Here is a 7,961-nt window from a genome sequence, read left to right as displayed (position 1 = left end):
TTCCGCAGTTGATCTAGGTGTGACGCAGCTGTTCTCACGGGTTTTGAAGGGGATAAGGACTTTTCGCTTGTTGTCCTGGACGGACCGTTGATCTCTATGGATGGAGTTAAGTTTTTACTAGGGGCTGTCTTTTTAGTGGGTAGTGACGACTCGCTTTTAGCTCTGGCCCGGCTGGGCGTTCTGGCTAATGGGACGGTTAACTGAACTTTATGTTCCTCACTTTCACCAATCGGCATAGTAGGCTCGAGTAGGAGCCTGCACCTTCACTGACGGAAAAGGAACAGGGACGTGGATGCTGTCGCTGTTTAATGCGTCTCGGCTTTACGATTTGGATGCTGGTCAGAGACCCTTACCACGAATCAATATATCACAAAAGTGTAAGTGGGTATGATATATAACTTGGATGGAATGTGAACTGGATGTATGTCTTGGCGCATATATGACTGCACCTGAAGGAATGGGGCGGAACGCGTGGAAACGGAACGCTACTTGAGGCGTTATTTAATTTTTGGACCAAATGCTTCAACATAATTATATGTATTTTTTTTCTTTCTAAGTTCGGAAAGTGAATCGGGTTAAGTGGAAACGTGGAAGTGGTCGCTGTTTAATGTGTTTCTGCCTCACGATTTTGATGCTGGTCAGAAAACCTTACCACGAATCAATAAATCACAAAAGTGTAAGTGGGTACGATATATAACTTGGATGGCATGTGAAATAAATATATGTTGTAAAAATATATTAACTGAACTGAATCGAATCGCTGTTGAAGGATTTATTTTATTCTTTATTTAATTTTTTTTTATTTTATTTGTATTTATTTTTTTATTTCTAAGTTTGAAAAGTTAATCGAATTTCTTGTTGCGTCCCAGATGCACTGCAGTGTGAACGGCCTGTTATAACCTCTGTACGATGTGTTGCGGTACGGAATGCCCGGAACACCCTGTGTGCCGGCACACACACCAATGTGCAAAAACAAAACAACCAAACAATTATTAAAATTACCCTGTAGTTCTCAAGGGGGCCGGTGGCACTTTCGGGGTAGAAAAGGGATCGACCACCCAGTGGTCCCTTAAGGGTCAATAGGTGGCGTGTGTATTTATTACAAGAGCAAAAGAGTTATCGGAGAGTGAACACTTATATGTGAACACTTCTATATGAGTTAAAAAAATTGTAAAATGAAATTTTTGACAAGTTTATAATGATTTTAATAACGAATACAACTTTATTTTGTTTATATAAAAAACAAATTTAAAAAAAGTAAAAATAATAAAATAAAAACTTAATAATGAGATAACATAAAATAATAAATGATAGAATTTTATTTCTTTTTATATTATTTATATTTAATAATGAGCAATTTAGCTGCAGCAATATTTTTAACAATAGCAGTGGTTCAGTAGCAAAACGTTTTCTTTCCTTCCATAACAAGCGGATTTTATTGGTGCTTAGATATATAAAATAAATATATAAGTACCTAATTTTATATACATAGAACTAAACAAAAATAATATTAGCGAATGTTTTTATTGCCATCGATTATACGATATCGGTAGTCGCAATATTAATCGTAACGGATTGCCATAACTACCCAACCCCGCTACCATCACTAACCCAACGTTTGCGCCAAATTTTGTAAACATTGTATTTAATTTGTCTTATTGTACATTAAAAGTGTAATATTTTGTTGTGATCTGAAGTGTCGTCAACAGGTGAGTAACACCATGAGTTGTGCAAGTGAAATACCTAATAATGTGTGATATTTAGCCATGAACAGCAACAGGCACATTCGTCGATTTGTTAAAGAGGAGAAGGAGAAAAAGTGGTGCAAAGGACTCCTACGTAAGTCTTTTTTCTTTGATATAAATATTTTAGTGAAATTTTCTTCCTTTTTAGATTAAAGCCATGAGATCGTTGTTGCTGCCAGAAGGGGGTTTACAAAACTTGCGGAGGGTTCTCACGGATGAGTTTGTTGTGGGATTTAATGTTAAAGGCCTTTCTGGAAAAAAAAGCCGTAAACTCCTTTACACATTTCTATGGTACACTTCACGGTAGGTTATTTTTATAACTGTATTTTTTAAAATACACTTAGTTTCTTGATTCAATTTCAATCTATTTACTTAGAATGCCATCTGTCTTTAATCCTATTTCTTTCTGTCTTTTTCTGCTTTTCACTTTTAAAACATGGTTTGATGTAAACAGGCTTGTATAACAAAATCTAAAAATATGTATTTAAACCCATGCAGAGGGAAATATAATTTAGTCCAGAAGTTTGTTACGCAGTAAAGGAGACCTTTTCAAACCTATAAAGTAAATCAATTTAACCATGTCCGTCTGTCTGTCGGTTCAAGTTTCAAAAGCGTGAAATAAGTCTACATTTAACTGTTGGTTATTCTTATTTTATATTTATGCTTTTCTAGTCACAATTTTATTCCTGAAAGCTGTAAGGGTATTAAAACTTTGGCTTGCCGGAGTTAGTTTCTGTTCTCATTTTATTTTAAAACACTAAAATCTTATTTTTTTTAGATATTGTTTCAGAATCTGGTAATGCAGAAATATTGATTCCCAAGGCAATTCAATTGCAAAAGAAACGATTTTTTAAAAATAAATCCAAATCAAATAATAACAACAATGAGGCACTCAACAAAAACGTGTCAGCAGAGGAATTTGTTCAATAAATATAAATTAAAAAAATAGAAAAATTGTCTACTTATAATACAATAAATTAATTTAACAAAAAGTATTTTTTCTTGGGAAGTTTCATAGCATTTAGCTTTTTTGGTATTGAAAACACCAACCCCATTTCGCCACAAAAGGGACCGATAGGTGGTCCCATTTAATACCCCTTTTCGCCACAAAAGGGACCGATAAGTGGTCCGATAGATGGTCCGATAGGTGGCCCCTTTTGTGGCGAAAAGGGGTATAATATGGGACCACCTATCGGTCCCTTTTGTGGCGGAAGGTAATGCAGAACTTCGCCATATGACCACCGCCTAGGACATGCCGTGGTAAAAGTGGATAGAAATTTACATTGCGGGTGGTATGAGCGGGAGTTAGTCCCAAGCCCCCGGTGTATGGCGATTTCGCTAGTTCGGGACCTGTCCCGGCGAACTACAGGGATTTTACACACACAGCCATTAGATACATATGTATATGCGTGTGTACGTTTGTGTGTGTGCATTGGAGCTGACTAAGGAATCGAGATTCGCTCAAATTCCAATTCAAGATAATACTGATATCCTTTTGCTAAAAGATTATTTCATTTACATTTTCACAACATACTTACATAAGACATTTTGTAACCGATTTTTGTGAACTAAAATTCGAATCGCATTGATAATATTGAAAGAACATTAAATATTCAAACCAATTGATTCTCTTGCTCTTTATTATACGTGCACATATTGTTTAAACAAATTCAAATGTTTAAACAATTTGATTCACGGCTTCCCCGCCCACCTGCCTTCCCTATTACACTGTGCAACATTTTTAGGGTTATAAAATGTAACCGCAATTCTGATTTCATGGGCGGAAAGAACTCATCGAAATAAGCTCAAACCCATTTGGGTTTTTCTGGCTTAGCTCGCGTTTACCTTTTATAGCGAGTTAAAGTTTTACATACAAAATTTATTTGTAACGGCCATATCTTGTGAACCGATTAAAATTTCACTATCAAGTCTTCAGTGATTATGTAGCTATGAACTCTAGGAACTAAATTGACAAATGACTCTTGCGAAGGCGTACACCTAGCGCGTTAAAAATCGAAAAATTAGGCAAATTTGTTTTTTAACGCGCTAGGTGCTAAGTGCGCAAGAGTCATTTGTCAATTTAGTTCCTTGGGTTCATAGCTACATAATCACTGAAGACTTGATAGTGAAATTTTAATCGGTTCACAAGATATGGCCGTTACAAATAAATTTTGTATCTAAAACTTTAACTCGTTATAAAAGGTAAACGCGAGCTAAGCCAGAGAAACCCAAATGGGTTTTAGCTTATTTCGATGAGTTCTTTCCGCCCATGAAATCAGAATTGCGGTTACATTTTTCATGTTGCACTGTGTTATTAATATAATTGTAATCAAGGTGAAAAATTAATGTGAAAACAAAAATACTGAAACAAAATATCAATGATAAAATGCAGTAATTTGGACTTGCCTTTCTTGATGTCTTTTCTTAAATTAGTCAAATACATAAAGCAAAACATTGCTCCGCACATTTGTTTCCCTTATAATAGTTGTCTACTGTGGATACCTTCCAAAAACCCCCCGGTAGCAAATTCGCCAAGAGTATTTGGTTTGTAATAGTTTAAATAAATAGTTTAAAAATTGCATCTTTAAAAAACAAAAAAATAGAAATAGAAAATAGAAATAGAAATTGTAGAACGAGGTAGCAAGGCCAATATCAACAGGATTTGTTTTAAGGGACCGATGAAATAAAAATAAGCTTAAAATTATCCTATCTCTGGCATTCATTTTTTTAAAATAAGAATTGGAGACATTAATTTTTTTTTAACTGTCGAAGGATAAACATCCCATCACATTTTGAAGCGGTTGTAACATTTCAAGGCGAACTTAAATTAAAAATATTCTCTCAAATTTTTTAAATCTTAATCACAATTATTATATTGGTTGTTGGAGAGCTATGTAAAACTTTAAGCAATTTTTTTTAAGAATACAAGTTTTTTTTCCAGAGTTAAACTCTAATCAATTTGGAATTGAATTACGAACTTAACGCGGCGTGATAATCCATATTTTGGCAGTTTTTTGTTTTGTTTTCGATAAAGTAAGAGCGAGACAGCAATAGTCAAAGCTCTCCGAAATTGAAAAAGAGTTTAAAATTTTTAACATGTAAATTTAATCAAATTCGTATCCTATCTATTTTTATTAAAGAAATTTTTTTTAAAATAATGTTTTTAGGCTTTAATGGCAATGGATTGGGAATTTAATTACATGCTCAACGCAGTATGACATTCTATATTTATACCCGTTACATGTAGGTAAAAGGGTATATTGTATTCGTGCAAAAGTATGTAACAGCTTGAAGGAAGCGTTTCCGACCCCATAAAGTATATTTATTCTTGATCAGGATCACTAGCCGAGTCGATCTAGCCATGTCCGTCTGTCCGTCTGTCTGTGCGTCAGTCTGTCTGTCTGTCTGTCTGTCCGTATGAACGCTGAGATTTCGGAAACTATAAATGCTAGAAGATTGTCATTTTGCATGAATATTCTTGGAGCTCCTACGCAGCGCAAGTTTGTTTCAAAAAGGTGCCAAGCCCCCTCTAACGCCCACGAGCCCCCTTTAACGCCCACAGTATTGAAGCTATTATGAAAATAGTAACTGATATGTATTCCCTTCGTCAATACCTATCCATTGGCCAAGTAAAAAATTGCCACGCCTACTCTAACGCCCACAAACCAAATAAACGCTTAAACCTGGCCAGCGCCTACATTTCCGCCTTTTATGACCAGTAGTACCAATATCTGGCGGTAGATGGCGCAATACAATATACACTAGCGCCATCTAGAAAATGGCATTGGAAAAAATCTGCGTTTTTTTCTGTGGTCACTCTAATTCACATTATGTTAATGCAAATTTTAAATTATTTGAAATGTGGCGCGCATTTTCTCTCTTTTTGCTCGTATACGTTTTTCACAAGTGCATTCACCTGCGCTAGAGAGAGACAGAAGATGTGCTAGGCAGAATTGAAAGTTCTATAAAGCCTCTTCTAGAAAGAGATCCCTAAGTAAAAATCGAGCGGCGAATAACATATAAGAAGGCATATTTCTATTAAGTTGTTTAGCTGAGTAACGGGTATCTAATAGTCGAGGCACTCGACTAAAGCGTTCTCTCTTGTTAAACAATATCTTTGAACAAGATACTAATGTTTTGAATGAAATTAGTGTAAGGATTTGTGTCGAAAAAGGAATCTGTTTGTTTCTGTTTTGTCCATCTGTTAACTTATGCAAACAATCCATAATAATTATAAAAATATTTAAAAATAACACATGTTTTTTTAAGTAGTTTTCAAAGCACAAAATATTTCTGTATTTACGGATATCAAGGGAAAAAGTTCTGATAAAATCTTTTCTCGGTTTAGAGAATAAAAACTTGGAATTTTTTAAATTTAAAAGAAGTACCAAAGATAAAGCAATGCTTAATTTTCAATTTTAATTTCCGCAGGCGAAGCTGCGGGCTACAGACCCTGCTAGTTATCAATAATTTACTTTTGGCTTTGATTTTCTACACGAGGTAAACAACTAGTGACGATCACACCTTCAACAAACAAAAATTCTGATATCAACAATGAGACAATTTTAGAATGTGTATTTCATGATGAGTGTAATAATTTTTCGTCTCAAATGTTGATATCAGAACTTTTGTATATTGAAGGTGCGATCGGACCGTCACAGCAGATTTTAATTCTGTGGCTATATAATAGTAGTCGCCTTCGCACACTCTCCTAGTGCGCTTCGTCACTACGTGAACTGCTGTCCACTGTAACTGTGTTATAGCAAAAATATACCTTAATGAATCCATACAGATCTTATTCGATCCCATCCACCCGAAAGGATTATAAGAAAATGGACCTACAATGGACAAAAAACTGTGTGCCAACGTTTGGTGTTCTTGGTTTCCCAAAAACAGCGACCTGTAAACGATCCGCAGCTGGCCTACTTTATTTTAATATAGCCTGACAAAAAACTTCCCACAGCCGCCATTTTAAAAGATAAAACAAAATTAAAATTGGTTAAAATTATAAAAGAACAATATTGCCAATGTATTCCAAGTTTCGAAATCCCAGCACAATCCCTAATTGGTTAAAAAAAATCACAACAAACATGCAAAAATTCAAGTTTTATATGTATCTCGCCCTTTAAGAAATGGGAACTTACAATTTTTTGTATGGTGTTCATTATTTTAAGTGTAAAAAAAGTATTTATCCGTTTTTTATTTTCTATCCCTATTTTGGTGATGAGGTGTAGCTTCTAAAGTATGGACTGGAACTCAATGCTGGGTAGCAGAAAGTTAAAGGACATTATATTATCCGTAGGATGAGTGTAAGATAACCGGGTGATCGGAAACTCAATTTAAAAATAGAAAAGAGCCAAAAACGTCTTTACACTTAACAAAAATTGACACCATATAAAAATTGAAAGTGCCCATTTCTTAATCAGGGAGATGTACTTTAACGGAAAATAAGGTTTGTCTGTGTGGAGGAGTCCGATTTTATTTTCTAAACTGGTGGAATTAAATAAAACAGGAGAGGAAGCTAAAGGGAGTGCGAGGGAGATGTAGATACGTAGTCCTCAGCGCCATCTAGTGGCCATTTAATTTTTTGCTCATACCTTTTTAATTGATTGTCCGATTTTAAAATTCTTCTACATTTCGATAGATATTAATAAACATAACTAAATGGCATTTAAAATTTTTAGCGTGTCTGTCTGTCTATGTAAAGGGTGTTTTTCTTAGAGGTATAGAACTTTAAGTTGGCATCACTGTTCAAGATGGCGACCGATTTAACAGCTGTCAAGTGATTTATTCTCAGTTTGGTTTGGCAATTCATCATGAATAGACTCACGCCTGAACAACGCTTGCAAATAGTGCAATTTTATTTCGGAAGTTCAGTGCGTAATACGTATCGCGCACTACGTCCCTTTCATCGTCGACAAAATCGTCCATCAGAGCAGTTAATTTGATTAACCATGGAAAGTTTTCGCACCACGTTTACTCTTATTAATAACTGGCATCCCCAGAGACGACGTACGGTGCAGAAGACGCTATTGCTACTGTAAAGGAAGACCCGAATGAGTCCATCCCCCATCGAGCACAGGAATTGGTGAGCGTCTAATTTCAAGTTTTGGACCTGTAAATTGGCCTCCAAGATCTTGTGATTTAACACCGCTAGACTACTTTCTGTGGGGCTACGTAAAGTCATTGGTCTATGCGAATAAGCCACAAACGCCT

General features: G+C 35.4%; 1 long non-coding RNA gene across 1 annotated transcript; it reads left to right on the top strand.

The window, feature by feature from the left end:
- Nucleotides 1–1,415: 1,415 nt before the first annotated feature.
- Nucleotides 1,416–2,740, top strand: LOC108068846 (uncharacterized). Its single transcript, XR_006412139.2, has 4 exons — nt 1,416–1,709; nt 1,765–1,839; nt 1,894–2,048; nt 2,524–2,740. It is a non-coding gene; the product is annotated as an uncharacterized lncRNA (long non-coding RNA).
- The last annotated feature ends 5,221 nt before the right edge of the window (nt 2,741–7,961 follow it).

This window comes from Drosophila takahashii, chromosome 2R (assembly GCF_030179915.1).
Source record: "Drosophila takahashii strain IR98-3 E-12201 chromosome 2R, DtakHiC1v2, whole genome shotgun sequence".
Taxonomy (NCBI): Eukaryota; Metazoa; Arthropoda; class Insecta; order Diptera; family Drosophilidae; genus Drosophila; species Drosophila takahashii.
This window is presented reverse-complemented; position numbering and strand designations above follow the sequence as displayed.